The sequence below is a fragment of the Staurois parvus genome, unplaced genomic scaffold, assembly GCF_062004578.1.
Source record: "Staurois parvus isolate SC_StPar_1 unplaced genomic scaffold, SC_StPar_1.0 ptg000903l, whole genome shotgun sequence".
Taxonomy (NCBI): domain Eukaryota; kingdom Metazoa; phylum Chordata; class Amphibia; order Anura; family Ranidae; genus Staurois; species Staurois parvus.
This window is the reverse complement of record NW_028318699.1, coordinates 3,484,370-3,499,927: the sequence shown is the minus strand read 5'-3', so window position 1 is coordinate 3,499,927 and position 15,558 is coordinate 3,484,370.

Sequence of the window (15,558 nt, the reverse complement as noted above, 5' to 3'; positions counted from 1 at the left end):
GCCTGGGTGAGTGGGTCCAGGTGAGACCTCCGTAGGAGAGTGCAGCAGGGGAGGTAGAGTCAGTGGGCTGGATCCAGGTTTCCGTGATCGCCAGGAGGTTGAGGGAGCGGGAAACAAAGAGGTCGTGGATGGCGGTAAGCTTGTTGCACACCGAACGGGCGTTCAGGAGTGCACATGAAAACGGGGGGGAGATTTTAGGGAGCAGGGAGACAGATACTAAGTTGCGGGGGTTGCAGTAGGACGTGGAAGTGGGAGGGTGTTGAGCGGGTGAGGGAGGTGGAGGGCCAGGATTTGGGGAGATGTCCCCCGCGGCTAGGAGGAGGAGAAGGGTGAGAAAGGTGGCATGGGAGCGGGATGTGCAGGAGCGTGAGAAACTCCTAGTGGAGGTGTTGGGGTCAGTGGGAGAGCGGAGTAATAGGAGGAGGTGGTGGGTGCCATAGAGGGGTGAGGGAAGCAGTGAGGACACGATATACAAATGTTTGGGAGGGGCAGAGGGATATAGTGAATGGAATTTGGGAACAGAGGAGAGGAAAATGAGAAGGAGGAGTGGAAGAGACATTTTGGGGAGGTGAAGAGAGCAGTAGTAGGGAGATGATAGCAGTGAGGGGGAGATGTACAGGTTGTGGGGTGGAGCAGAGGGGTAGAGAAATGAGATTTGGGAACAGAGGGTAGTAATATGATGAGAAGAGGGGCGTATTATATAAAGGCACACAGAGTGGGTCTCAGGCATGTAAGAGGTTTCCCAGGGTGTTTGCTTGCAGTCTTCCAGCATGCAGTAGAGCTTCTTACTGTTGTTGTGTCTTCCTGCTGCTTGGGTTCTCCTGCTTTAGTTCAACTGCTGCGTTTAACTGCTTCTTCTATGCACTCGTTCGAAGCCGCACTCAATCTGAAGCAGCACCCCATCAGAGATCTCCCCCATGAGCTGATCTAAATTTATAGGGAGATGCTCAAATGAGCATTCAACTCCACCCCAATTAGAAGCTGATAAAGATCACATGAGGAGTGGGGGATGATTCTCTCAGGAAACAGACACCAATCGTAAAACGGGTGCAGCTAAAGGTGAGAGCTGGTCAACATATACAAAAATATAAATACACCATTTGTTCTGAATATAGCAGGAGTCAATGCGTTTTGGAGTTAAGAGTGGAGGTAGGAGAAAGGAGCATTTACCCAGGAGGAAGGCAGCAGGAGTCAATGCGTTTTGGAGTTAAGAGTGGAGGTAGGAGAAAGGAGCATTTACCCAGGAGGAAGGCAGCAGGAGTCAATGCGTTTTGGAGTTAAGAGTGGAGGTAGGAGAAAGGAGCATTTACCCAGGAGGAAGGCAGCAGGAGTCAATGCGTTTTGGAGTTAAGAGTGGAGGTAGGAGAAAGGAGCATTTACCTGTGAAAGTAGAGAAGGCATAATTAGATTGCTGCGTTTAACTGCTTCTTCTATGGGATGCAGTACAGAACATGTAAACTCTTGTTTCAGCACTTCGTATTATTATAAAAATGGTGTAGCTCTGGTCCGCAGTGCTACAGAGAGGAGTGGCTTCAGCTTCATTGCTTCTTCTGCTATGGACTGTGAACTGCTTGAAATTCAGTGAATTCTGGAAGTGGATCGTGGGAGAGATAGTTCCATAAAGACTAAGCTTGCTTTGTGAACTGAACAGAGGAACTATAGATCCCAGAAGTCAATGAAGTTCTGAAGACAGAAGAAGGAGAAGGTTTGTTCCAAGGCTCATGGAGGAAATCTGGTCACTGGTAAGACACTTGCTACTGCATCTGAGATGGAGAGAGGAACCACAGAGGACACTCCCTGGATTGTCACTGACACTAACAGAGCATGTTGTTGGAGAGAACACTGCAGGCGCTGTCTTTATTGAACCACTGATGGGGAATGGAGAGAGTTAATTTGTTGCCATAGGAGTTGTAAGAGGCCACTGGCAAGCTTACCACACCCTGTTAAAAAGGAACAACATTGCCTGTGTGGGTCATATTGCAGGTGTCTTTACCAATGTTTGTGTCAAGGTCCTACCTTTTCCCTGAGGCTATGTTACTCCATGTGCTGGCGTCCATCTTGGATTCTGCTGTGCATGATGGGAATCCTTTTTATGCCTTCAGGTCTCTGAGGTCCACCCCCCAGAGGGGCGTGGCTGATGACATATAAGCCTGTGGCCCGCACATGCTCTTTGCACTTGTGTCTTGTGTCTTTGTGTTACTATTACTCTGTTCTGACTCTCGTGACTCTCCTGGTATTCTGATTCGGCTTGTGACTTGACTATTCTTTGTATTCTCCTTTGATCTGACCCTCTGTTGCTGAACCCGGCTTGTGACCTGTGATTCTCGTCTGCTGTCCTGTACTGTTTTGTCCTGTTGTTGTTGACCCCGGCTTGTCTGACTACTCTTTTGTTTCTTCCACCAGCTACACACCATTGGCGGTGGCCATTACCGCAGCTGAGGTGTCTCGGGGGCCGCGACCTGGTTCCTGGCTGCGTCAAGTCCATCCCCACCATCAGGGGCCCTGGTGAAGGGCAGCCTGGGACTTAGACTCCGCGCCCTGAGGGACTTTGGTCTGTGGGTGGTGGTTGTCGTCAGCCAGTGCGTTACATTGTTAGGCCTGCCTGTCCGTTCCTCGGCTCCTGCCCTGACATTACACAAGTGCCATGAACCCTGACGGTGCAGGCATGCCTTCACTCCCAACGCTAGTCGCCAGACTCGATCAACAGGATCACCTGTTGGATCAGTTCGCTCAGGCGTTGCAAACTCTGCTTGCACACCTTGCTCCTGGTGCTATTAGGCCGGTAGTCACTCCGGTGGTCTCTCCCGCTGCTTCTCCGCCTATTGCGTCCACCACCTTGGTGGCTGCATCAGCGGCACCCAGAGGTATGACTGGCTCTGCCCCTCTTCCACAGCGCTTTGGGGGTGAGCCGAGTCAGTGTCGTGGGTTCCTCAACCAGGTGGGTATTTATTTTGAATTAATACCCCACACCTTCCCGTCTGAGAGGTCAAAGGTTGGGTTCCTAATTTCACTACTCTCAGACAAGGCCTTGGCCTGGGCAAATCCCTTATGGGAGAGGAACGACCTGGTGATTCAAGATTTTTCCGGTTTTGTCGATGCCTTCCGTAGGGTATTCGATGTACCAGCTCGTTCCGCCTCGGCGGCCAAGCTGCTCATGACCATGCATCAGGGTTCACGGACCATGGCCGAGTACGCCATAGAGTTTCGTACCCTGGCGGCAGAGGTCGTTTGGAACAATGAGGCTCTGGTGGCTGCGTTTTCCCATGGTCTTTCTGACACACTGAAGGACGAGATTTCAGCTAAGGAACTGCCTGTGGTGTTGGAGGAGCTCATCTCTTTCCTGATCCTGATTGACACCAGGCTCAGGGAGAGGCCTTCACTCAAGGAACGCCTGCGGAGGCCTTCCAATCGACTGGCACCTGCGTTTTCTGTCCCACCCGTTCCTCCCTCTCCTCCCACGCCTCCTGGGGATGGATTGTCTGGTGGTGAGCCCATGCAGCTGGGGTTTGCTCGCCTTTCCGAGGGGGAGCGGGCCGCTCGGCGTCGGGAGGGTCGCTGCCTGTACTGTGGTCTTGGTGGGCACTTTCGGCAGTCCGGTCCGTCCGGGAAATGCTCGCACCTGAGATCCTGTCGGGGACAGATCTTGGGTGGAGTCTCCTCGTCCCCGGTGTTCCGCAGAGATAAGCCACTGATCACCATTGTCCTCTCTTGGGCGGAGGGCTCGGTTACGGCCCAGGCGTTGGTAGATTCTGGGGCCAGCGGGTTGTTTATGGACAGCTCGTTTGCTGCCCAGCACTCCATTCCCCTGCAGGCTCGAGTTACCCCATTGGTTCTCGAGGCGATAGATGGCAGGCCCCTGCAACCACCGCAGGTTACCCACGAGACTGTGCCAGTGGAAGTAGCTATTGGGGCTGTTCACAGGGAGTTGGCCTGTTTCCAGGTGATTTCTTCTCCGCGCTATTCGGTGGTTTTGGGGTATCCCTGGCTCCAGATGCACAATCCAACCTTCAATTGGCAAACAGCCGAGATTCTCTCGTGGTCTCCACAGTGTGGGGCCGGGTGCATCCGTGGGCCGGTTAAGGTGTTGTGTGCCTCCTCGGACTCTGCGTTGCCCTCTGCTTATGGGGAGTACCAGGACGTGTTTGATAAGGTACGCGCTGGTGCCTTACCTGCTCATCGTCCTTACGACTGCGCCATATCCTTGCAACCCGGTGCCACTCCTCCGCATGGCAGGGTGTATCCTCTCTCAGTTGCGGAGAATAAGACCATGGAGGAATACGTTGCGGATGCGCTTTCCCGGGGGCACATTTGTAAGTCTACTTCCCCAGCAGGAGCGGGCTTTTTCTTTGTAAAGAAGAAGGGTGGTGAATTGAGGCCTTGCATTGATTATAGGGGTCTTAATCGATTCACCACTAAGAATGCCTACCCGATTCCCTTGATTACTGAGTTATTCGACCGCCTTAAGGGGGCAACAGTCTTTACCAAACTTGACCTTAGGGCGGCGTACAACCTCGTACGGATCAAACAGGGGGATGAGTGGAAGACCGCGTTTAACACCAGAACCGGTCACTACGAATACCTGGTGATGCCCTTCGGGTTGTGTAACGCGCCCGCAGTTTTTCAGGAATTCATAAATGATGTCCTTCGTGACTTGTTGCAGCAGTGCGTGGTAGTTTACTTGGATGACATCCTGGTTTACTCTGCCTCCATGGAGTCCCATATCCAGGATGTCAAGCAGGTGCTGCAACGATTACGTGAGAACGAACTTTTTTGTAAACTTGAGAATTGCGAATTCCATCGATCCCAAGTTGCCTTTTTAGGCTACATCATTTCTGCGGAGGGATTCTCCATGGACCCTCAGAAGGTTTCGGCGGTTCTGCAGTGGCCTCGCCCCAATGGTCTTCGGCCCATTCAGCGCTTTTTGGGTTTTGCCAACTACTATCGGAAGTTCATCCGGAACTTCTCCACGCTGGCAAAGCCTCTCTCAGACCTAACCAAAAAGGGCAATAATCCTCACGAGTGGCCACCCGAGGCCATCGTAGCGTTCGAGGCTTTGAAATCCGCCTTCGCGTTGGCTCCGATACTGTCTCATCCCAATCCTGGATTGCCCTTCGTCCTTGAGGTTGATGCATCCGAGATGGGAGTAGGCGCTCTCCTGTCTCAACGTCGGTCGCCCGATGGACCCCTACTTCCCTGTGGGTTCTACTCCAGGAAGCTTTCCTCTGCAGAGTGCAACTACCAGATTGGAGATAGGGAGTTGTTGGCAATCATTCTGGCTCTCAAGGAATGGAGGCACCTGCTCGAGGGCTCCGCGGTTCCGGTCCTTATTCTTACCGATCATAAGAACCTGACTTATCTTTCGGAGGCCAAAAGATTGACACCCCGCCAGGCCAGATGGGCTCTGTTCTTGTCAAGCTTCAACTATGTGGTTTCATATTTGCCTGGTTCCAAGAATGTCAGGGCTGATGCGTTATCACGGCAATACTCTGAGTTGTCCAGGGAAGACTCTGAGCCAATCTCAGTTATTCCTCCAGATCAGATCCTGGCTGCCATTTGCACCAGTCTGACCTCTCCTTTTGGGGAGCAGATTTTGGCGGCTCAATCTGATGCTCCCCCCGGGAAGCCGGAGGGTAGATATTTTGTACCCGAGGGATTGCGCACCCGCCTGCTGCGTACCTACCATAACGCCAAAACTGCCGGGCATCCGGGGAAGAACCAGCTGTGTTGGGTCGTCTCTCGCTTATTCTGGTGGCCAACCCTCCGTGCCGACATTGCCTCTTATGTAGCGGCATGTTCGATCTGTGCCCAGAATAAGTCTCCACGGCATCTCCCTTTGGGTCTTCTGCAACCCATTCCCAATTGGGAGCGTCCTTGGTCACACCTAGGTATGGACTTTATTGTAGACCTCCTGGTGTCTCGGGGTCATACGGTCATCCTCATGATCGTCGATCGGTTTTCCAAGATGTGCCATTGCATTCCACTCAGGAAATTACCAACAGCGCAAGAACTGGCCACGGTCTTTTCCAGGGAGATTTTTTGCCTGCATGGGTTGCCTAAGGTGATTGTCTCGGACCGCGGGAGTCAGTTCGTGTCCAGATTCTGGCGCGCCTTCTGCTCCCAGTTGGGTATTAGTCTCTCCTTTTCCTCAGCCTACCACCCGCAGTCCAATGGGGCTGTGGAGCGTTCCAATCAGGCCTTAGAACAATTCCTTCGATGTTATATTTCAGACCATCAGGACGATTGGGCCGATCTCCTGCCTTGGGCAGAGTTTGCCAGGAACTCGGCGGTCAACTCCTCCTCCGGGATGTCGCCCTTCATGGCCAACTATGGGTTCCAACCCGCAGTATTACCTGAGAGGTTCTCACCACAGGACATTCCGGCTGTGGAGAACCATCTTGCTGCCCTGCGTTCTTCATGGGGGCAGATCCAGAGGGCCTTGAGGGACTCAGCTCAGCGCCAAAAGTTCCAGGCTGATCGCAGACGGTTGCCCGCTCCTTCATACCAGGTCGGCGATCGGGTGTGGTTGTCTACTCGCAACCTCAATCTTCGGGTGCCCACACCCAAACTAGCTCCCCGTTTTGTCGGTCCTTTCCGCATTCTCCGCAAAGTGAATCCGGTGGCCTATGCCCTTGCCCTTCCGTCTGGGATGCGGATCTCCAATATCTTTCATGTTTCCCTGTTGAAACCTCTGATCTGCAATCGCTTCACTACCTCTCTGCCTCGGCCCCGTCCTGTCCGGGTTGACGGTCATGAGGAGTATGAGGTGAGCCGGATCCTGGACTCTCGATTGGTGCGCGGTCGATTACAGTTCCTGGTTCATTGGCGCGGTTATGGTCCTGAGGAGCGTTCCTGGGTTCCTTCCGCGGATGTCCATGTTCCTGCCCTCCTCCGCGCTTTTCATACCCGCTTTCCTCAGAAACCTTTTGTTGAGCCGCGGAGGGGGAGGGGCCCTTGAGGAGGAGGTACTGTCAAGGTCCTACCTTTTCCCTGAGGTTATGTTACGCCATGTGCTGGCGTCCATCTTGGATTCTGCTGTGCATGATGGGAATCCTTTTTATGCCTTCAGGTCTCTGAGGTCCACCCCCCAGAGGGGCGTGGCTGATGACATATAAGCCTGTGGCCCGCACATGCTCTTTGCACTTGTGTCTTGTGTCTTTGTGTTACTATTACTCTGTTCTGACTCTCGTGACTCTCCTGGTATTCTGATTCGGCTTGTGACTTGACTATTCTTTGTATTCTCCTTTGATCTGACCCTCTGTTGCTGAACCCGGCTTGTGACCTGTGATTCTCGTCTGCTGTCCTGTACTGTTTTGTCCTGTTGTTGTTGACCCCGGCTTGTCTGACTACTCTTTTGTTTCTTCCACCAGCTACACGCCATTGGCGGCGGCCATTACCGCAGCTGAGGTGTCTCGGGGGCCGCGACCTGGTTCCTGGCTGCGTCAAGTCCATCCCCACCATCAGGGGCCCTGGTGAAGGGCAGCCTGGGACTTAGACTCCGCGCCCTGAGGGACTTTGGTCTGTGGGTGGTGGTTGTCGTCAGCCAGTGCGTTACATTGTTAGGCCTGCCTGTCCGTTCCTCGGCTCCTGCCCTGACAGTTTGGAGGAACTTAATCCTGAGCGCTCCAACACAGATATGGGCCCCAACAGCTGGCCAGTGGGGAAAGGGGATTAATATAGACTGACACAATGTTATTGTGGTACTACTCCCTTTGGGCAAAATTACCCCTAGCATAGGGTTTAGGGATTGCATTCTGTTACATTTGCTGTCACCAACTGTATGACTTGGGGTACTGTATATATTTACAATAAATATTCCCCCTTCAGCCCAGGTATGTCAGAGTACGTAGTGCTATTTGCAGAGTCGTGGGCACAGGAAACAAGGGACCCAGGAAACAGCGGCTCCTTCGGAGGTAAATACTACAACAGTAAAAAAATAACAGATGTATTACTTTAATGAGGGCAGGCTGCATCTTGAGGGTTAAGTTGGACTTTAAGACTTAATTCCTAAAGCTAACACGCCAGGATAAGGATTTTTACTTTCATAAAGTGACGGTTATTTTCAGCTAAGCCCAATGAGATTTGAAAAATTAGCCACATGATTGATTATAAAGCTCCTTATCCTTGTATTAAAGTATCCTAAATGAAAACGTATCTCCCATGCTTATCACAATATCCAGTGGATACAATCAGACAAATGAAACAAATCATAACGATCATCGGCCCTAAATGATGCGTAGCTCCCCCTCCCCATTTTTGTTATTAGCACCAACTTTATAATATTTGTTTGTCCAGGTAGTTTGATCATAGTCCATCTAGTGTTATCCATGCATAGATCCGTATGGGCCTCACTAATGAATTGATTGACAGAGCTATCATATTGTAATTGGAAGACACCAACTGTTTGCTGTTTTATTTAAGAAAGTTTTTCCCCTCTGATGTGGCCTGCGACCTCAAACCAAGGAAGCACATGCCAAATGTTGGAAATCTGTTGATTGTGACCTGAGCTTGCCGATCTGCCATCTTAGAGCATCAGAATGCAATGAGCTGGCACCGGCAGTGCAGGGAACAGGAGCTGCATAAGCTAATGCTTCCTTTGTAACTCTGGCTCCTGTCCCAGCTGAAGTCATACCAAGTGCACTCCACCTCTAATCCTTTCTAGTATCCTGGGGAGCGATGCCAGCAGCATCTACAAGAGGACAAGAAGGTCGGTGTATTAAACAACACAAAGACTGGGCATAATAGCTTTTGTAATGGGCATATTAGCGCCTATAAAAGGGTAACAACTACTAGGCTACTTTTACAGCAATCTGCGGGTGCAGCGCGGTGCACCTGCGACTTTCCTGGGGGTTAGCTGCACTTTGTCATAGACCTCTATTGTATCCTGTGGGTTTGGTGTACTTTCTGAAAGAGCACCACAACTCCTGAATGCAGAAAGTGCACCACACCCACAAGATGTACATAGTTACATAGTTAGTCTGGCTGAAAAAAGACAAAATTCCACCCAGTTCAACCATAAAAAAAAAGTTATAATCCTATACCCACAGTTAATCCAGAGGAAGGCAAAAAAACCCCCCCAGCAAAGTATGATCCATTTTGCTCCTGCAGGGAAAAAATTCCTTCCTGATCCCCCGAGAGGCAATTGGATATTCCCTGGATCACCTTTACCTATAAATGTTAGTATCCAGTTATATTCTGTGTATCTATGAAAGAATCCAGGACTTTTTTTGAAGCAATCCACTGAGCCAGAACCAACTCTTGAGGGAGTCTATTCCACATTTTTACAGCTCTCACTGTGAAGAAACCTTTCTGTGTTTGGAGATTAAATTTCTTTTCCTCCAGATATAAAGAGAGCCCCCTTGTCCTCTGTGATGACCTCAGAGTGAATACATCTACATTGAGTTCACTATATGAACCACTGATGTATTTATACATGGAGATCATATCCCCCCTTATGTATTATACATGGTGATCATATCCCCCCTTATGTATTATACATGGAGGTCATATCCCCCCTTATGTATTATACATGGTGATCATATCCCCCCTTATGTATTATACATGGAGATCATATCCCCCCTTATGTATTATACATGGAGATCATATCCCCCCTTATGTATTATACATGGTGATCATATCCCCCTTATGTATTATACATGGAGATCATATCCCCCCTTATGTATTATACATGGTGATCATATCCCCACTTATGTATTATACATGGTGATCATATCCCCCCCTTATGTATTATACATGGAGATCATATCCCCCCTTATGTATTATACATGGTGATCATATCCCCCCTTATGTATTATACATGTTGATCATATCCCCCCTTATGTATTATACATGGTGATCATATCCCCCCTTATGTATTATACATGGAGATCATATCCCCCCTTATGTATTATACATGGTGATCATATCCCCCTTATGTATTATACATGGAGATCATATCCCCCCTTATGTATTATACATGGAGATCATATCCCCCCCTTATGTATTATACATGGAGATCATATCCCCCTTATGTATTATACATGGTGATCATATTCCCCTTATGTATTTATACATGGAGATCATATCCCCCCTTATGTATTATACATGGAGATCATATCCCCCCTTATGTATTATACATGGAGATCATATCCCCCCTTATGTATTATACATGGAGATCATATCCCCCCCTTATGTATTATACATGGAGATCATATCCCCCTTATGTATTATACATGGTGATCATATCCCCCCTTATGTATTATACATGGAGATCATATCCCCCCTTATGTATTATACATGGTGATCATATCCCCCCTTATGTATTATACATGTTGATCATATCCCCCCTTATGTATTATACATGGTGATCATATCCCCCCTTATGTATTATACATGGAGATCATATCCCCCCTTATGTATTATACATGGAGATCATACCCCCCTTATGTATTATACATGGTGATCATATCCCCCCTTATGTATTATACATGGAGATCATATCCCCCTTATGTATTATACATGGAGATCATATCCCCCCTTATGTATTATACATGGAGATCATACCCCCCCTTATGTATTATACATGGAGATCATATCCCCCTTATGTATTATACATGGAGATCATACCCCCCCTTATGTATTATACATGGAGATCATATCCCCCTTATGTATTATACATGGTGATCATATCCCCCCTTATGTATTATACATGGAGATCATATCCCCCCTTATGTATTATACATGGAGATCATATCCCCCCTTATGTATTATACATGGAGATCATATCCCCCCTTATGTATTATACATGGAGATCATATCCCCCCTTATGTATTATACACGGTGATCATTTTTCCCCTTATGTATTATACATGGAGATCATATCCCCCTTTAATCTCCTCTTCTCAAGAGAGAATAAATTCAGTTCCTCTAATCTTTCCTCATAGCTGAGCTCCTCCATGCCTCTTATCAGTTTGGTTGCCCTTCTCTGTACTTTCTCCAGTTCCCCAATGTTTTTTTGTGAATTGGTGCCCAAAACTGAACTGCATATTCCAGATGAGGTATTACTAATGATTTGTACCGGGGTAATATGATATCTCTCTCTCTGGAGTCTATACTTCTTTTAATACAAGAGAGGATTTTGCTCGCTTTAGAAACTGCAGCTTGACATTGCATGCCATTATTAGGTTTGTGACCTACCAGAACTCCCAGATCCTTCTCCACCATTGATTCCCCCAGTTGTACCCCCCCCCCCAGTATGTATGATGCATGCATATTCTTAGCCCCCAAGTGCATAGCTGCCCAATTACACAGAGCATTGAGGTCGGTTTGTAAGTTGGAGACATCCTGTAAGGACGTTATTCCACTGCACAGCTTGGTGTCATCTGCAAAGACTGAAATGGGATTTATAATCCCAGACCCTATATAGTTTATAAATATATTAAAAAGTACGGGTCCCAACACTGAACCTTGGGGTACACCACTGATGACCCTAGACCCATCAGAGTATGAATCATTAACCACTACTCTCTCAATACAATCTTTTAGCCAGATTTCCATCCATTTACATACAGATTTTTCTTTACACATTAGCCGTGTGTGGGAACTGTGTCAAATGCTTTTGCAAAATCCAAAGTATACCACGTCCACCGCCACCCCTCTGTCCAAGTATACCACATCCTCCGCCACCCCGCTGTCCAAGTATACCACGTCCTCCGCCACCCCTCTGTCCAAGGTTTTGCTCACCTCCTCATAAAACGAAATCAGATTTGTTTGACAACTTCTGTCTTTCATGAATCCATGCTGTTTGTTGCTTAAAATATTTGTTTCCAGCAAGAACTCATCTATGTGATTTTTTATTAAACTCTCCAGTATCTTCCCAACTATAGAAGTTAACCCCTTGGCGCTGGCGCCTCCCGGCCCTTTAAGGGTTTCAGAAGCCAGGAGGCGGAGTGGGGTTTAGAGTCATGTGACCGCCGTGACACGATGTCACGGCGGTCACATGATCGGGAAAGGTCCTGATCGAAAGAGAAGATCGGGACCTTTCCGTGAGTACCCGACATGTGTGCTGGGAGCGTGCAGGGCGCGCGCTCTCAGCACATATGTCTTTTTTTAATAGAACGCAAATTTGCGGCCGCTCGCCATCTAGGCCCAGACGCTGGGAGGCCGCACATTTGTGTTCGGCCGGCGCCAAGAGGTTAAACTAACAGGTCTGTAATTACTTGGTAAAGATTTTGACCCCTTTTAAATATTGACACCACATAGGAGTCTGTGGGCAAAGCGCAGCTAACTTGCAGGTGCACTGCGCTTCATCCGTGTTTCGGGTAAACCACATTTCATCACTGTGAAATCAGCCTTATAGGGGGCCTAGAACAGTAAGTTTACATGTGCAGTTGGGGGGGGGGGAGTAAAACCCCATAGTTCATTGTGGCCCACGACTGGTTACCAAAAAACTTAAGTGGCCCTTGCTCTTCAAAAAGTTGAACACCCCTGATCTAAAGTCACCATCTACTTCCTGGACTGAGATGCTCAGAGATGACACAATCCTATAAATCCTGGTGCCTGTGCAGTTTTTGGCTACAGTTACAGTATTGCAGTCTGATCAATGAAGACAGGTGACTGAGGAAATGCCTTCCTTTCCCTGCAGCAAATTGATGACATCATCTCAGCCTAGGCAAAGCCATTGGACTGGAGCTCAAGAACTGCTTTATAGCAAATAAATTACAGTTTTCTTTGAGAATTAATACTGAAAAATATTGAACATGCCAGAAATTGAAACTTCCAGTTACTGAAAGGTCCACTTTAAGTTGCAAAGTTTGGCTGAGCAGTAATGACCTCTTGGAACTATCTGAATCACACATTTACTGCCCTTAGTGTAGCCCTAAACTGCGTGATCCTTCTGTCATTGTCACATCTCGTTGTCAAATCAGGGTGGCGATCAGGCAGGTTAACTGAACCTGTTAGCATTTAAAACTTTAAAAACATGCATTCTTTCATTTCCAAGCATACGCGGTCTTGGTCACTCGAATTTTTGCACGAATACTTCACTGGTATAGCACTAAAAAAATGTCATGCTTGTCCCTTCCGATAATTTTGCATGACCTGTTGTGATCGGCTCTCGAAAGCTGTGTGCTAACGAAGGCGTATCGGGCAATCGCTTTGAAAGTGGTATTTTTTCATCCGATTTTCTCATCGTGTCTACCAGGCATTAGTAGAGAAGTCAGTCCTGTATTGTAAAATCCATATCAGAGAGGCAAATAAATGTTATCTGGCTATAAAAAGGTAGGAGCAGGCATCTTGCTGGGCCGGTTTAGAACTTTTAATGTAAAATTTCTACTTTATACCATCATCTATTATACAGATGAGAAATATGTGCACGGCTGTATTTGTTTATTATGCGTACTAATCCTTTCTCTCTTCATCTATTCTCTTCCCAGCAGCTGACTGCCGAGGCACCTGGCTAGAGAATGGCTAGACTGGATGAGGGTCCAGATGGACAATCACTCTGGGCTGTCATGTTCGGAGGATTTTGTGTGCTGTTCTGCTTGTGATCACAGCAGAATTCCTCCAGGCAATTATGTCTGAAGCCATCCCTCATGTTGTCAAATACAGCAGAATCAGTCAAGAAAGAACAAAAATGAAAATTTCTCATGACATCATTTCTTATTATCATGTGACCAGCTTACCAGTTATGACAGTTCATTTCCAGGGGAGCTATGTAGACGGTGGTGAGAGAGGGGAAGGTAGAAGGGAACATAGAGAAAGAATTAGATATGGAAAGAGATGGGGGGGATTGGGAGAAAAGAAATAAATGGGGGGGGGGGGAGGGGAGAAAGGGTTGGGAAAGAGAGAAGGGCAATGGGAGAAAGCAAAAAGAACAAGTGAAAGGTAGAGCAATAGAAGAGAGAAACGTGAAAAGAAAGGTGGAAAGAAAGAGAAAAAAAGAGCAAATAGGTTCAGGATTTTAGTATATTGTGACCTAGAAAGTGGGTCATATTGGATGTCTACCCCTCTCTCTCCCACCTTCTCACCCCCCTCTATCTCCTCCCCCTTCTCACCCCCCTTTCTCTCTCCCCCCTTTTCACCCCCCCTCTCCCCCTCTCTCTCTCTCCCCTCTTCTCACCCCTCTCTTTCTCTCCCCCCTTCCTCACCTCCTTTCTCCCCCCTCTCCTCGCCCCCCTTCTCACCCCCCCTCTCTCTCTCCCCTCTTCTCACCCCTCTCCCCCCCTCTCTCCCCCTTTCTCTCTCTCCAAACTCTCTCACCCCTCTTCACCCCTCTCTCTCCCCCTCCTCTTCTCTCCCCCCTTTCTCTCTCCCATCTCTCTCACCCCTCTTCTCACCCCCCCCCCCCCATTCTCACCCCCCTCTCTCCCTCCCCCTTCTCAGCCCCCCTCTCTCCCCCCCTTCTCACCCCCCCTCCCTCTCTCTCTCCCCCCTTCTCACGCTCCCTCTCTCTCCCCTTCCCCCCCTCTCTCTCCCCCCTTCTCACCCTCCCTCTGTCTCTCTCCCCCTTCTCACCTCCCTCTCCCCTTCCTACATCCCTCCCCTACTTTTCTCTCTCCCTCCTATTCCTATCTTTCCTCCCCCTCTTCTGTCTCTATCCCACGAACCCCTCTTAGCTTCTAACAGAAGTTTCTGTCATATTTCAGTAAAAAATGCACTGTCAGTAGATTTTTCATGGGCAGTAAAAAAAAAAAAGTTGTGGGGGGTTGGCTCCCCTTTAACCAGCAGACATTACCCACAGCACCAGAAAACCACATCCATTTTTTTGCACGCTGCACTTCTTTGTGCGGTCAGGGCCCAGATTATGATCTTCCACACAGGCCCGCTGCTTTCATAAATTGCCCCTGGTTGCGTCATAAAGATGACTGCCATGCCCTAGCCAGTTTTTAAACCTGGCTCTTCCTGTCACCCCTCTGGATTCCTCACTCAGTATTGGTGTGACAGTGGAGGATCAGGGGATCTTGTTGCGGGATTAGGGTGTGTAAAAAGGTCCATGATCGGCCGGTCAGCATGCAGTGTAACCACAGTTGGGCGGCGTGGGCGAGTGCGTGAGAGGACACACTTCTCATTGCTCCCCCTGCCGATCCTGGTACTGATCCTCTCCCTGGCCTCACACATACCTCTGTTGGCTACCCCAGCAAGCAAAGAGCAGGTCCCAGGAGCAGATCATGCATAGGGTTGCCGCCTCATCCCTTTAGCCCTGGTTCACATATATGCGGCCGTGCGGGCCGTGTTTTGCACGGGCACGAGAGCCCATTCATTTGAATGGACTCCCGTACCCCGGGACACGCAGGGAAGAAGTCCCTGCACTTCTGAAAATGCAGCCTGCACGGGAACTAATGGCACCCGCCCACGGGTCCGCATTCCTCTGTGCGGGTGGTGCAGATTTTCGTGTGAATCCACAGCGGCACCACCCGCACAAATGTGAACCAGGGTTGAGCACATATTAATTCCACAGGTTCTTAGTCTAATTTAATGCAGATAAGGTATTAAGTGAGTTTAATTACCACCTTAATCAGCCACGGAACCTGTGTAATTAATGTGTTCAGTTTTAACTGCTTC